At 35.3% G+C, this 16636-nt stretch overlaps 1 protein-coding gene across 1 annotated transcript in view; it reads left to right on the top strand.

Moving 5' to 3' along the window:
• Nucleotides 1-16636, top strand: part of LOC122737331 (contactin-6-like) — a 482372-nt gene that overhangs the window by 237580 nt on the left and 228156 nt on the right.

Genomic DNA, 16636 nt, shown 5'->3' with positions numbered 1-16636 from the left:
TAAAAATAAAGAAGAAATGGGTTGGGAAAACTGAGCTAACAATAACCAAAAAAAGTTTGTCATCATAGAATATTACTATAGTGACTGGCAAGATCAAAATACAAACTCAAAAAAAAAAAAAGACAATTGAAAGTGCTATATCCAAAGCCTGAAAGAAAAATGTAAATTGTTCTCAGGCTCCAAAAAGAATAATTGGAAGAGTTGAAAAATGATTTTAAAAAATCAAATAAGAGAGGTGGAAGAAAAACTGGAAAAAGAAATGAAGGGAGGTAAGGAAATTATAAATCTGTCATTTGTTAAATTAGAAAGAATTCTTTAACTTAATATTGAAAATAGACTCTTCAATAAATAATAAATATTCATGCATCCATTTATTTATTTATTTATTCATTCATTCATTTATTTAATTATTTATCTATCCATCCATTCATTCATCTATTTATTTACTTATTTGTTCATTTATTCATATGTTCAATTATTAATTTTTCATTCACTCATCCATTCACCTATTCATTCACTTATTAATTCATTCATTTATCTATTTATTTATTTGTTTGTATCTGTCTTAATTTCTTTCTTCCTTTCATTTATTTTTATTTTGCCAAGCTGATAGGTGGAGTGTGATAACTTAGAGATGCTTTCTTGTGTAGTTATCTAATTACGAGCTATTGTGAGCACTTTTAAAAATAGATGTTTATAACTTGCGTTTTCTAATTTTAAATATTGCCTGTTCATATTATTCGCTGAGATAAAGGTGAAGAAAATGTTGGTTTTTGTTTTAGGGAAGTTTTATAAATGGTACACAAGTTAAAGGCCAGTTCCCTTAGCCATATCTTATCTATAGTGTGGATGAATGATGATGAAGATGAGAAAAAATAGGAGGAAAGAAAAATGGAGAGGAGGAGATTGTAGGATAGAGACGATTAAATGGTACATTTGAACCCTGGAAGTCAGGTTTAGATCCCACCTCTGAAATCTGCAAGTTTTGTGACCCTTGGGAATTTACTAAAACTTTCTGAGTCTCAGTTTCTCATTTGTAAAATGAGGGAGTAGGAAATAGAAGGCCTTTTAAAGGTCCTTCTATCTCTAAATCTTTAATCCTCTAATCATATTATGAGTACTAGGTCTTGGAAAAAGAGCCTTAGAAGAGAGCAGGTAGAAATGTATCCGTCCCCACTCCCCTCTCTGCTTTTATCAAACCATAAGGGATTTATTTTAAAAGGCAATATCTACCTTTATATTATTCCCACGTCTCTCACTGTAACTGCAGTTCCCCAATGATTATTTCGCTCAAGCCATCCTAAGCCTCGTAACTACTGCACCATTCCATACATCCCAGCACAGATGTGAGAAGGAAAGTTATTCCTCATAGATTTGAGTTCTTATGATTATGATTAACATTTTTGCAGATACCTCTCCCACCCTCTAGTAACTTCTCTGAAAGGTCTCAAAATGGCATTTCTCCAATTCTTATAGTGTTTGATAACCTTTTTGACTTTGAAAAGTCGGTATTAGGATTTTCCAGAAGGGAAGGTGAAGGGGCTTCTGTTTGGGGGACATAATCCCAACGTTGCTGATTTAATAGATTTTGAAATGTGGAGGGGAGGGAGGGAAGGAGGAAAACATGGTCCTAAGATCTTCATTAACTTCCAACTAGAAAACTTATTATGGACAGGGGGAGGCCCCTTCCAACCCACATAAACAAACAAATACATAAATAAAATTGAAGGAACTATGAGACTTCTTATTAAAATGCTTCTATATTTCAAGGGCATGGTATTTCCTTTGAATTTTCCTCAGAATTTTCATCTGAATACTTTTATTCCCTTCATTGTTGTAAATCACCAGCACTTACCAAGTGGTATGATGATAGCTTATGTGGCTGGAAATTTCATCTGTCACCCACTAACCAAACTTCTGATGATGAATCTCTAGTAACTTTGCTAGGGAAAGGATTTCAAGGTTTCTAGCTTGTCAGGAACTGCCAGAGGTTATATCCCATTGGACTAAATTTCAAGAAGACAAGGCCACCTCTACAACAAAATGAAGTATCATGATACTAGAACTATTTAATTTAAAAACAACAACAGTTGGTCAATCAAGAGGTGTTTATTAAATACTATTTGTCAGAAACTATGATAAGTGCTATGGATACAAAGAAATATATATATATATATATATACATATATATATATACACATATATACTTATAGATAAATCTAGATAGATATATGGGTATATGTATATATGTTATATATAAATACACATGCACATGTATGCATGGCTGTATATGTGTGTATAAATGCATATATATGTGTATAAATATTATGTATCTGCATATATGTATACATGAAACAGCATTTATATTATATATACATATATGTATGTATGTGTATATGCACACACACACACACACGCAAAAAAACCCAAAAAACTATGACTTTTTTTGTCCCCTTTGTTCCATTTTTTAAGTTGTTGAGAAAAATCCCAAATGTGTTTTAGTAACAAAGGGGAAAATGCAGCTATAACTGGATATGATTTACTATGTCTCTCATGCTTTCTCTCTTCTTGAGTATTTCCAACAATACTTCCTAAATCCTTCTTAAAGATGTAGGGATATAAAGGACATTCTCAAGTGATCTATAAAGAAACCAAAGGACAGAAAAGTGAGCAAGACTCTCAGTTGGGTTAAGTTCAGCAAATTTGTACAGTGAGGGAAGGCACTAGAAAATAAATTTGTTTCCATATTTATTCCAAAGACAATTTATTCTAAATGCCAGATAAATTCAGGTAAACTGGATCTAGTGGGGACAAAGGTGCTATAAAGCCTATTGCAAACAGCTGGTCAATTCAGTCAAAAATAAAATAGGCATCCAGGGTATTTAGCAGACCTAAGGGTCTTTCAGATTGTTGACCAAATTGCCGTTTGAGCTTAAATAAACCAAATGAACCAGTACTCAGTGTGAATAAACCTTAAGCAGTGTCTCTTTTAACCAGTTTATTTGTCCTAGTGGGAATTGGAGTAGTATAGGGAGAGAAAAGGAATCATTATAGTCAGTTGTTTGTTCACATGGACAAAAATAAAAACCTAGTAGCCAAAATTGGTCTCCCCTTTCTCACCTCAATTAAAATGTAAACTTTTAGAGGACAGGAACTTTTTAATTTTTTAAATCTTTAAATTGAAAGTATCTTGCATATGATAAGAATTAACTATTTGTTGGTCTGTGGTATCACCTCATACCTATCAGACTTCCAAATATTGCAAAAATGGAAAATATTGGTTGTTGGAGGGATTGTTGGAAAGCTGGGACGCTATTCCACTTTCAGTGGAGTTGTGAAAAGATCCAACCATTCTGAAGAACAATTTGGATCTATGCCCAAAGGGTTATAGGACTGTGCATACCCTTTTATCCAGCAATACTACTGCTAGGTTTATAGCTCATAAACATCCCCCAAAAGGGAAAAATACCTATTTGTACAAAAATATTTATAGCAGCTCTTTTTGTGGTTGCAAAGAATTATAAATCAAAGGAAAGCCCATTAATTAAAGAATGGATAAACAAGATGTGGTATATGATGGTGATGGGATATTATTGTTTTATAAGAAATGACAAGCAGAATGATTTCAGAAAGGCCTGAAAAAACATATATGAACTGATATATAGTGAATAGAACCAAGAGAACATTGTGCACAAAGACAGCAATAATATTTGATGAGGAACTGTGAAAGACTTAACTATTCTCAATAATATAATGATCCAAGCAATCCCAAAGCACTATTGATAAAACATACTGTCTGCCTCCAAAGAAAGAACTGATGTTGATGGAACACAGACAAACATGATATTTTTCACTTTCTTTCATTTTAAATGTTATTCAAGTTTTAGTATACAAAATGAATAATATGGCAATGATTTACATAATCATACATGTATAACCCATATCAGATTGTGTACCACCTCACAGAGAGGGAGGGAGAGAGAAGGAAGGAAGGATAAAAATGGACCCCAAACTGTAAATAAAAATGTTTATTACTTAAAAAAGAATTTGTTGTATTGCATTACATATAATAGTTGATTGCTCTCTCATAGTCCCCACACCACACACACTTGGTAAGCTTAGAGACAGACTTAAAAGCTTTAACATGAATTCATATGACAAACTTTTTGAGTAGAGCCATTATGAATTGTATTTCTGTGCCAAGCAGAATTATGATTTAAAGTGCAGTTGTCTTCAAATTTTGGCTATAGGGGAGAAAAAGCATTAATTAGCTAAAGATGAAAGAAGCCCAGGTTAATCAAAGAAAGTATAACTGTCTAGAATTCTATATCTATCTATATTTGCCTAACTCTCTCTTTATATCCATCTATCCATCCCTCTATCTATCTATCTATCTGTCTGTCTGTCTATCTATCATCTATCTATATGTCTTGGTAAGAATGAAAGCTTCTCTTGCCCTACTCTCAACTTTATGACTTAAAAACACTATCTTTGAAGTAAGAGGAAAAACTTTAGGAAAGGATTGTCTGGCACTTCATATTTATAATACCCCCTACCTGCTCTCCATATTCTTGGAGAACAGGGATATAGTTAAATGAACTTTTGGAATTCTGCTCCTTTAAAGGGTATTGCTACAAGACAACAGGCTTAACACATTACAGAATAAGCCAGAATGTTAAATTGTGTAGGAGGTGTGTTTTCTTGCTCTACCATGAGATGAAGAGTCGTTTTAAATGAAGTTTTAACTCCAAAAAACAATTGGAGAGTATTTCCTTGTTAATATTAGATGTAAATGGGAAGTATTTTCAGCCAAAGTTACCAGATAAACTTGAAAATCCTGTGTAAATAGATCTTCTTGACTACAGTCAATTATACAAGTTTTTCATGAGTTTATTTACAAGTGACAAAATAAAGAATTGATTCATCTTTGCTATAAGCATTGCAATTACCTTTACCATGAAACAATACTTGCTCTAAATGCAAAGGAAAACATATACCTTTTAACCTTATTGTCAGGATGCAAAATATCAATCCTGGGCTCATAAAAATCTCAGGTTTACGATGTATTTTGGAAGTAATGTTTTCATTTCTCCTCAGTTTTCTACTTCCAAGTGGAAAAGAACAGTTGAATTTAAGCTAGAAGTTTACTAAATGTAGTTGGAAGCAGGAAGACAGCCCTGTTGTCTCTGAATCTTCCTTCTGACTTGTGACAATAAAGACATAATAAGAAATTCACCTACAAATTGAAACACTTTTCAAGGACTGGTGTTTTGGAGAATGAAGGAGGAAAATGCTTCAAATAAATATAATGAACTTTCTGTGCCCTGAATTTTACTGTGTTTGCTTCCTTTCGGGGGCAAAATCTTGAGGAAGAGGCTTTGTGATTCAGAGTCAGGAAGGCCTAGGTTTGGAAAACCTAGGTTCAAAACCTACTTTAGATATTTACTAGCTGTACAGCAATGGCCAAGTCCCTTTAACTCGTATCATTTTCCATATGTGTAAAAAGAGGGTATTAAACTTCATTGTTTCTAAGGTCCTTCCACGTTTAAAGCTATGATCCTATAAAGGCAAGAAATTGACTATATCTTAAAAACAATGAGTCAAATATGCCATTTAGGTGTTTTCTTGGCAAAGATCCTGGATTGGTTTGCCATTTCCTTCCCCAGCTCATTTTACAGATGAGGAACTGAGGTAAGCAGGGTTAAGTTACTTGTTTATAGTCACAAAGCTAATAAGTGTACAAGACCAGATTTGAACTTCGGAATATATCTTCCTGACTCTGAATCCAACACTCTAAACACTACAGCACCTAGCTGCCCTTCTGAGAATGTTATCTCTTGATTAAATATCTTAAGTGAAACTCCATTGCATGGTAAAAAACAAACAAACAAAACCAAACATCAATAAATCTAAGTTCTTAACCTGAGACTTAGGGCTCTTCACAATATGAATTAACTTCATCATTATAGTTTTATTATTTTCCTTTACACACGGTTATGTTCTAGAAAGACTAAAGTTTACTTGTTCTATAATCTGGTATGTTATCATGTACTTTTGTGCATTTTTGTACATCAATCTCCAAGCATCAAGTAGACTTCCTTCCCATTTTTTTAAGTTAGGCAAATTGGGTTAAGTGACTTGCCCAGGGTCACACAGCTAGTGAGTGTTAAGTTTCTGAGGCTGGATTTGAACTCAGGTCCTCCTCACTCCAGGGCTGGTGCTCTATCCACTGCGCCACCTAGCTGCCCTTTCCTTCCCATTTTTCCTTTTTAAACACCATTTTCTTCCTTCAAGGCTTTGGTCAGTTTCTTAGCCTCTAAGATGTATTTCCTGATGCCTGGCTCTTTATCAAACAAGTCAGTCATATTTTAACATTAGTTTTTTTTTATTGTTGTTTTTCTTTCATTCCTGAAGAGGAAAATGAAATGAGGGCAATGTTGTGACTTGCAATGAATTGCATTTAAGTGAGCAAAGGCTCACCAAGGTCACCAATCTTACTCTCTCCTCCAGAGCCATCTGGGTCCAGTGGCAAGATATACCTCAGCACAACTGAAGATAGGTCCAGATTTTTTAAAGGCAATTAGGTTAAGTGACTTGTCCAGGGTCATACAGCTAGTAAGTGCCTGAGGTATCATTTGAACTCAGGTCCTCCTGACTTCAGGGCCTATGATCTATCCACTGTACCACCTGGCTGCCCAGAGTTCTTTATGGGGTTCTTTATAAGGTACACAGAAATGACCTCCTTTCCAAAACATTATGACACAAAAGTTTACACTTTTATGTAGCCACAATAATATCAAAATCTTTAATTTATTTTTAAAAAATACTATTATTTTCATATTAGGAGAGATCCATGTGACAGAGCAGGCCTTTATGACTGTAGATATCTCTCTCTCTCTCCTCTCTCTCTTTCACACACATGCACACACATGCATTGAGTGGGTTTAATCCCTGATACCAATTACATATATGATAATGGGTATGATTGCACATCACTTTTTGTATTTTTATTTTAAAATATTGTAGTACAAGACACTGGGCCCTAAAAGACTGTCAAAACATAATCATGCTCAGAGGGAAAGAGTCTTTGTTGTATGCTTGAGGGAGCAGCAGATAAAACCTTCAATTGCTTGGCACAGAGCTGCCATTTCTAATCATGATAACATCAAAGCAGGAGGTGTTGATGTAAAACTTTAGAAAAGCCACTACATGATGAGTACATTATCATTCAGTGAAAATGCTGCTGCTGAATCATCATAGGGAAAACACATCACATTCATTAATAACAGATAAATGTCATAGATGGTGGAGAAAATATTTTAAAAATCCAATGGCTGAACCAAGTAGTTCATGAATTATACATTTAATTAAGAAAAGCCAAATGGGAAGATTTTATAACTCCCAATTTGCAAGTGTTGTTTTTCTTCCCATCCCCCTCTTTCCTTAAAAAAAATGAATTAAGCACTGCAGTTATTGCAAATGGAATAGAATAGACCAGAGTTGTGTAATCTTCTGGATGATTTGGAACAGTAAACTTTGCAGAGAAACAAACTGAGGAAGGTCAAGAAGAGCTCAACTAGGGGCAGCTAGGTGGCGCAGTGGATAGAGCACCGGCCCTGGAGTCAGGAGTACCTGGGTTCAAATCCGGCGTCAGACACTTAACACTTACTAGCTGTGTGACCCTGGGCAAGTCACTTAACCCCAATTGCCTCACTAAAAAAAAAAAAAAAGAAGAAGAACTCAACTACAAGCAGAGACTTTTAGAGAGAAGCTTCCCTATTAAAACTATCTGGTCAGAGATTTGTACAATATTTTATTTTTTTTAATAATATTTAAGTTACATTGTGATGTCATTGGCTAGCTAAATTGTCATTCATACCAAGCCAACCAGCAGTAGCCATAATTAATTAATTTGAAGCCAATTCATGGTTAGTTGGTCAGTCAGTGGGCTGGGAACACATGGACACTGCAGGATACTAGCCATATATCTTTGTCCTCTCTTCTTCCCTTCTATAATTCAACACTCCCTCCCCTTCCTAAAGTTTATGCTTCTAGCAACAGTTAGAGAATACAACGCATCCAAATTCTTGCTCACACACCACATGGTTCAAATCCCCCCTTAATGTCTCCTTTAATACTCTGGATATAATGATAAAGGCTAAAAACTTCCTAGACCTGGTATTCAGGCATATATAGTATCTTCTAATGCAATAGACTGTTTTATAGCTTTGCTTCTGACTAATGACTTGTCTTTACTAAGAATGGTTAAGTCTGAGGCTTCTCAATTACAAAGAAAACAAGTTCTTCTCTAGTTGAGATTATGATTGCTGCCAAAATGGGGAAAAATATAATTAACTTTCATTGGAATGAATGAACTTAGAGAACAAACCCCAGAAAGTCTGTGTGTGTGTGTGTGTGATGGTTATTTTCTGATGCTTTTGGATGTATGTCATTCAAAAAGTCGCCATATTCCAAATATCTCATCCATTCCCTTGCTTAAAGAATTGATTCCCTTTAAGATGCATTTCCTGTTAAATGGCAAATGTACATCACAAGATTTGAATATTATGTCATTATTAGCTATTAACATCTTAGTATAAATCAACTTATCAAGTTAATGCAATAGCACAATGACTTTCATGACAAAGGCTTAATAGATACCTACTGAGTAGAATTCTCTAGTAACTAGATCAAGGCTAGGAAAAAAATGAACATGACATGGGTAAGTGTTAATGGCTCTAGGGATTGGAAAGGAGAAATATTGATGGGATCAAAGAGCAACATGGGTTTCATCAAGGCTAGTTGATGAAGAAAAGTGGGACAGGAGCTGAGACACTGACTATAATGGATGTTTTGAAATAGAGGAAGGAGTACCAAAAGGAAGAATTCACAAAGCCAAGGCAGGCTGGTCTCTTTACTTCTATCCCCATCCCCTTCCCTGCTAAACAATCTTAAGAGAATACAGCTTCTCCACTTCCCACTGTTCGTTTAGCTATAGAGTAAATCACTTCTATTTGTTTATTTTTGTTTCCTTTCATTTGATTATATCCTCTCTACTGCATTTATCATGACTATGCATGTCATTCACAGATCTATTTATTAAGCCCTTACCTCCCTCCCAATCCCTAGTCTCATATCTCCAACTATCTATTACACATTTTGAACTAAACGGCCTGTAGACATCTGAAATGCAGCAAACCCACAACAAAAATCATTCTTCCTTTCCCCCACCTCAACCTTACTCTTTTAAACCACTAATTGCTGAGGAAAGTACCATTATCTGAGTTGTCCAGGCTGGGAATGTAAGGATCATCCTTAACTCATCATGTTATCTCACCCCACCTTTCTCATATCGAATCAGTTCCCATGTCCTATTGATTCTAACTTCTCAGCATCTTCCAGATATACTGCCTTCCCTCTTTTCACACTCCTAATACACTGATGGCTTTTCACTATCCCTAGTGTCTGGTATCCATTCTCTCCTGACTTCTCTATCCTGGGTTCCATGTCTTCTAGACTCAAGTAACATAGCTCTTTCCATAAGTAACCTTCTTGACCCCTTCCCCTTAATGCTATTGACTTCTTTCTGTGGTTATCTGCAATTTATCCTGTATATATCTTGTTTGCATATAATTGTCTGTATGCTGTCTTTTCCCATTAGACTGTGATCTGTGATCTCCTTAAAGGTAAACTTGGGGTTTTTGCCCATTTTTGTATTCTCAAAGTTTGGCACAGCCCCAGCCATATTTTCAACTCCTAATAAATGCTTAGTGACTTACCTTGGTATAAGTTGTTCTTCAGTTGTTTCCAACTCTTTGTGACCCCAGCTAGGAAAATGTCTGATTCTGGATTTGAACACAGGTCTTTCTGACCCTAGACTTGGTATTCTATCCAATATGCCATCTAATTACCCAACTCAGTATATAAGATGGCACTAAACACAATGAATAGATGCCGATGGGAATCTGAAAGGGTTGAAATGAAGAGGGAGAATATCCATGCCATGGGCAATCATCTGTGTAAAGACACAGAATACTAAAAGGAAATTCTGGAAATTATAATCAGAGAAAATGTTCTATACCTGTGTTGAGATGGGTACTGGAGCCTTAATCCTCACAACATGGGAAATAGGGAGAAGGAAGGGTGCCACAGCATCACTGAGAGCCTGTAGCTCTGTCTCCATGTGAACAGAGATCTGATGATGTTCAGTGAGCTAGAGAAGATTCATCACAGAAATAAGGCATCGAACAAAGATCATGAAACTCTTATGTAGCCCTAGGCATATGCTCAAGGTTATCCATTACTCAGCCAGGGTGTCAGAGGATGAGGGGTAATGCCAACACAGAACACGGAAGCTCCATTTTTCTTCTGTTTATATTGAAAAGAATTTACAGTCTAGGTTCTTTCTTAGTTCAAAGAAAAAGCCTTTGAGCATATATTTAGCTAAAGCAGAACAGCAGATGTAGAGGTGAGGCAGAGAGTGAAATCAGCAGAGGGGCAGGAGAGCAAATGAAATGATGAAAGGCTTCAACTGGGAACTACCAAAGCTGGAAAACACATAACAAATGGGAACAAGAACAAAAGCCCCCAAGCTTATTTCTAAAAATAAGGAATGAATTATATTCATGCATGACTGACCTCAATTAAATAGAACCATGGGGCAAAAGGAAACCTTGGAAGGTCACCTAGTACATTCATAGAATCTAAATTCACAAGAGAATTTTGCAACAATCTAGTCCTACTTCTAAGTGAAAGTAGGGAGCCTCTTGACATTGCCCTTGAAAAATAGTAGTCTAAACTTGGCTAAAACCATTATGGTGAAGAGAAGTTTGATAAGTCACTCAAGAAAGTCATAGGATCTTAGATCCAGAGTAATATAGAGCATAAAAGGATAACTTGTAAAACCCTCTCATTGTGAGACCCTGGAAAGTTGAGTGACTTACTAAGAATATGCAATGAATGGTATCCGAGGAGAGAGTAAACCACAGATTTCCAGATTCCAGAAACAGTGATTTTTCCACCATTGGAATGCATTAAATCCATCCATTCCATTTTAAGATGGTTTTTATAATTAAATATAGTTCTTTATATTAAGTCAAAACCTGCTGCCCTTTAGCTTCCACTCATTGGTTTGGTATCCAAGTACTAGATTTGGAACCAGAGCATTTGTACTTAATATGTATATGTACTGGTTAGTCATTCAGCTTTCCAATGTCTAAATTTTCTCATATTTAAAATAGTATTAGTGATATTCACCTATCTACTATACCTCTATAGTAAGTTTTCAGTAAATTTTTCTTGATTCACTTAATTGCCAGAGACTATGGTACGGTGGGCATTGCGCAGATGAATTCAAGAATGAGTAAATTGTTGTCCTAGAGAGACTTGAATTCTATTAGGTGGGATACAACATGTTCACAGATAAGTAAGCATAGTCAGTAAGTTAGGAGCAGAAGAGGGAATAAACATTTGTGTAGTGCCTACTTTGTGTCAGGCTCTGTGCTAAATTATTTTTACAACTCTCACATCAATTTATCCTCATAATAGCAATGTAGGTACAATTATTTTTCCCATTTACATTTGAGAAAATTGAGGAAACCAGAGGCAAAACGACTTGCCCAGGAAAGACAAACTAAAGAAGTTGAGAGTTGAGCTGAGGCTTAAAGAAGCCAAGGAATTTAGGAGTCAGAGTTGAGCAAAGACAGCCAAAGAATTTTTGAAAGAAGCCAAAGAAGCTATTGGCCAGGGTAACCCCTGGTGACCTGGGGGTCTTGGAAGACATCAAGTGTACATCCATGAAGTTAGGACATAAAATTTTTTGTGCATGTATGAGATCATCTAATAGAAATAAGGAACCCCCATCATGATTGGGTATGACCAGATATCTATCAAAGGAAACTAAAAAGGACGTGTCAGATAGGACAGAGGAGGACCAGGAGAAAGCAGTGTCATAAAAATCTAAAGGCTAGAAAGAATCCAAGAACAAAAAGTAACTAAGCTTCTTAAAGTTTGCAGAAATGCCAAGAAGGAAAAGGTTTTTGAAAAAGTCATTAGATTTATCCATTAAGAAATCATTCAAAATTTTGGGGGATGAATGTCTTTGAATCATGAGATGGGTAAACAGGTTTCAGAAAGAGAAGAGATAGAAACAATTAAGTTAGATGGTCACTGCCACCACCAATTCAGTTGTTCCTGCAACTTGCTGTTCTTTGTCTGGGACTTGGTCTGTGCTGGACATGATTTAGACTCACCCTTGTGCAACAGGCCTTTAATGATGACACTTTAAGTTGCCTTGGGCTAGAAAATTGTTAGCTTCTGTTTATTTGTGGGTTCTGCTGCTCCAGAATTTGTTTTGAGGCAGTATTTAAAGTTGTTTGGAGACGTTTGGGAGAGAACTCACACAAATCCCTGCCTTTACTCCACCAGCTTGGGTCTGTCCCCAGAAGGGTAGGATAACACCTGTGTTTACCTTAAATCGTATGAAAAATGTAATGATTATTACCTTGCCTTATAGTTTATTAAATATTTTATGCTTAAGAGTGAGTAGTTTGTTGTAACTGATTTAGTAAAAATGTAAAGCACAACAATGAAGAATTAGCACCTAAAGTGGCAAGTAGGAGTAGTAGTAATTCCTCCCATATTGTTACCCCTAATACTAGGAGAACTTAATTTTTATTCATGTGGCTGTGGCTGGTTATTCCACTGGGAGAAAATTAAATGTAGGCCTACTGGTTTGAGAGCAGGTTGAAAATGAGTGGGGGGAAAAACAGAGAAAAGGCACTGGAGGTGCCATTGTAGATGTTATACCCATAGTTAACTATGCATGTGTTTGTGTGTCTATGTTTATATCCAAGCTACACATTAAATACATTTACAGTGGGGTCCTGGGCAACAGCTAGATATTTCAAGAAGGGTTACTGAATGGAGGTATTCTTTGAACTGGCCTCAAAGGGGGCCTTATTTTCAAGAGGGTAAGAGGGGGAAAGAGACCATTTCAGACATAGGGGCCATCCTCTTCAAAGGAATAGAAGTGAGTGATAGAATGATGTATTTTTCATATGGATTTAGTTTGGTAAATTTTAGCATGTAGAAGGAAGAGTAATATGTAATTAGACTAGAAGTTTGGGCTGAAGCAAAACTGTGAAGGACTTTAAATGATAAAGAAGGTCTTTGTTTCTTTCATTCACTGTTCAAGGAGGAGAGACTCAAGCAGGAGAATGGCAGATGCCGACATACCCTTGGCACCTATGTATATGCTAGATTGAAGAGGATAGGGATTGGGGCAGAGATAAAAATTAGGTGGCTATTGAGAAGTGTGATACCTCCCAATGCAGGCATAGAATCATAGATTTAGAACTTGAAGGGAACCAGCATTCATCTAGTTTATAAAGACTTCATTTTACAAATTAGTAAACTGAGGCCCATAGAGGTTTAATGATTTCCCCAAGGTCACCAAAGGTAATACATTTAGTATTAGTTTAAATGGAAGTCTATTGAAAAATATTCATGTCAAGAATTGATTATCTGAATTTTTCAAGGTAGTTGTGATAAAACTCTTTCGTTGGCGTTGATGTCACTTTAAGTCAAATCTTTCATCTATAGGATAATCCTTCAAATCTTTAGACATGAGTCATCATGTGGCTTTTAAGGATTGTCTCTTGTCAAACCATTCCATGTTCCTCTCCATTCTATTAAGACATGATTTCTAAATCTTTATACCACAAACCATCTTTTTTTTGCTTCCCTTTAAGTGAAATCATTTTTTGTTGTTGTTTTTTCTCCAAGGCTCTTTTTAAAATTTGGCTTGCTAATCTCTCTCTCTCTCTCTCTCTCTCTCTCTCTCTCTCTCTCTCTCTCTCTCTCTCTCTCTCTTTCTCTCTCTCTCTCTCTCTCTCTCTCTCTCTCTCTCTCTCTTTCTCTCTCTCTCTCTCTTTTTCTCTCTCTCTCTCAGACATACATATGTAAACACCGTCTACATGTAAAAATGGAAAAGACTTTAGTTTCACATGTCTATATCATATTCAACTTGTATTGAGATTTTTTTTCTTTTATTTTCAAATGAGTGAAGAGACCTTTACATTTCATTGTGTTCTGGTTTGCTGCCTATGTGTGTGTGCATGCACCTATGAGTATGCATGTATATATGTATGTATGTATGTTTATTATATTTATTTATCCTCAGTCTAGGATTTTATATTTGTCCCCATTTAAATTGTATCTTTTTTCATTTAAGCTTATGAAAATTATTTTGATTTATAGTACTACCATTAAATGCTCTAGCTGCCCATCACAGATCTGTATCACCCACAACTTTCATTAGCCTGTGTCTTTCTACTATGTGTTCATTATAGTGACTGATAAAACTTTTTCACAAAGCAGAACCCAGGAGACTCCCATGTGTACCCAAAAGTACCATTTTCATTGTCAATATAGTTCACAATATTGTTCTAAAATTTTTCCTCCTTTTTCCCCATTTTTAAAGTATATATACATCTGATAATTTGTTCATTTTTTCTATATTTTTGAAATTTATTTTTTAAACATTTTGAATTTCTAATTCTCTCCCTCCCTTCTGCTCATCCCCCATCCATTGGGAAGGAATCAATATGTACAAATTATACATGTGTAGTCATAAAAATATATATTTCAATATTATCCATTTTACAAAAAAATGAAATAAAAATCAAGAAACAAAGGGAAAATATGGTACAAACCATTTACAGAGTTAATCACATCTCGGGGCAGCTAGGTGGCGCAGTGGTTAAAGCACCGGCCCTGAATTCAGGAGTTCCTGAGTTCAAATCCGGCCTCAGACACTTGACACTTACTAGCTGTGTGACCCTGGGCAAGTCACTTAACCCTCATTGCCCCGCAAAAAAAAAAAACAAAAAAACAAACAAACAAACAGAGTTAATCACATCTCTCTCAGGAGGTAGATAACATTTTCATCTTTGGTCCTTCAGAATAACATGGATCACAGTATTAATCATAATATTTAAATCTTTCAAATTTGATAAATGTTACAATATTGCTGTTACTGTGTACAGTTTTCTCCTGGTTCTGCTTACTTTACCAGTTCACATAAGTCTTCTCAGGTGTTTTAGAAACCATCCTACTGATTATTTCTAATATCATAATCGTATTTATAGTTAAACACCACAAATTGTTCAGCCATTCTCCAAATCTTTGACTCCACAAAAGGAGCTACTAAAGTACTTTTTTTGGGGTGGGGGGTAAGGCAGTTGGGGTCAAGTGACTTGCCTAGGGTCACACAGCTAGTAAGTGTCAAGTGTCTGAGGCCGGATTTGAACTCAGGTCCTACTGAATCCAGGGCCAGTGTTCTATCCACTGCACCACCTAGCTGTCCCTACTACAGGTATTTTTATAAATACAATACTATTTTCTTTTTCTTTTATCTCTTTTGGATATAGAACCTGTAGTGGTATTTCTGGGTCAAAGAATATGAAGTTTTATAGCCCTTTGGACATACGTCTAAATAGTTTCCCAAAAAGGTAATGTCAGCTCCCCACTCCACCAAGAGTGACTTAGCATTTCAATTTTTCCTAATCCTATCAAGAATTTATCATTTTTCTTTCCTATCATGTTATACTGCATGATAGGTGTGAGGTGCTATCTCAAAGTTGTTTTAATTTACAATTCTTTAAAACTGGGGCATAAAAATTTAGAGATTTTTCATATACCTTGTGATAATTTTGATTTTTTTCTTTGGAAAACTTCCTCTTCAAAATCTTTGACCGTTTATTAATTGGAGAATGACTTATTTTTTCATTAATGAATTTGGTTCAGTCCCGTGTGTATTTGAGAAATGAGGCCTTTATCAGAGAAACTTGCTGTAAACCCCCCTTTCCCCAGCTTCTTGCTTGGTTTCTAATGTTGGCTGTATTGGATTTGTTTGGGTAAGACCTTTTTTTTTTTGTTATTTCATGGAATCAAAATTGTCCACTTTATTCCAGTGATCATCTTTATCTCTTGTTTGGTAATAAACTCTTCTCTTTTTCATAGATCTGACAGATATATTTTTCCATTTTCACTTAACTCGCATATGATATCACATTTAAAGTCTAAATCATTTATCCATTTTGACCTTATTGGTTCTACTGTGGGAAATGTTGGTATATGCCTAGTTTCTGCCAAATTCCTTTGAGAGTCTTGATTTTTTGTTCTTGCAGATAAATTTTCATGATATATTTTCTATCTCTATAAAATAATTTAGTCGTTTATTTGTTATGCAACTGAATAAATAAATTAATTTTAGTAGAATTGTCTTTTTTATTAAATTGGCTCAGCCTACCTATAACAATGAGTAGTTCTCCATATGTTTAGATTATTTTTTTTATGTACATGGAAAAAAAAAAACATTTTCTACTTCTGTTCATATAATTGCTGGATTTATTTTATCCTGTAGACTCCAGGTATTTTATCATGTTTGTTGTAATTCTTGATGGAATTTCTCTCTATCTCTTCCTGATTGGTTTTGTTTGTAAAAGATAAAAATGCTGATGATTTTTGTGGGTTTATTTTATACCTTGTACCTTTGCCAAAGCTGTTAACTATTTTACCTACTTTTTAGTTGTTTCTCTAGAATTCTCTAAATATGCCATCATATCATTTTTAA

Source organism: Dromiciops gliroides, chromosome 1, assembly GCF_019393635.1.
Source record: "Dromiciops gliroides isolate mDroGli1 chromosome 1, mDroGli1.pri, whole genome shotgun sequence".
NCBI lineage: Eukaryota > Metazoa > Chordata > Mammalia > Microbiotheria > Microbiotheriidae > Dromiciops > Dromiciops gliroides.
This window is presented reverse-complemented; position numbering and strand designations above follow the sequence as displayed.